This window comes from Grammomys surdaster, unplaced genomic scaffold (genome assembly GCF_004785775.1).
Source record: "Grammomys surdaster isolate TR1022 unplaced genomic scaffold, NIH_TR_1.0 67, whole genome shotgun sequence".
NCBI lineage: Eukaryota > Metazoa > Chordata > Mammalia > Rodentia > Muridae > Grammomys > Grammomys surdaster.
The window spans coordinates 1,308,769-1,309,121 of NW_021604569.1; positions in this window are offsets into that span (position 1 = coordinate 1,308,769).

Here is a 353-nt window from a genome sequence, read left to right on the forward strand (position 1 = left end):
CCCTCACGACTATATCCACTCCAGGAGTCGATCCCTCAAACCCTATTTCCCAAATCACCCATGCTAGTTCTTGAGAAATACTTTCCATTCAGCTGGCTAATCAGAGGAAGTCAATGGAGCCTAGGTCAAACCAGACTGAGTTCCCCTCTTTGTAGTAGACAGAAGAGCAGCTTCATCAGAGGTGAGCCAGTCTGAGCCCCCTTCAGCCCCCTTCAGGACAAAATCACACTGGATTTTGCTCCCCACTCTGTAGCTCATCCTCCCACTCCTTTGGTCTACTGCCTTCTGGATCCCTGTGTCTACTGTCTTCTGGATCCCTGTGTCTACTGCCTTCTGGATCCCTGTGTCTACTG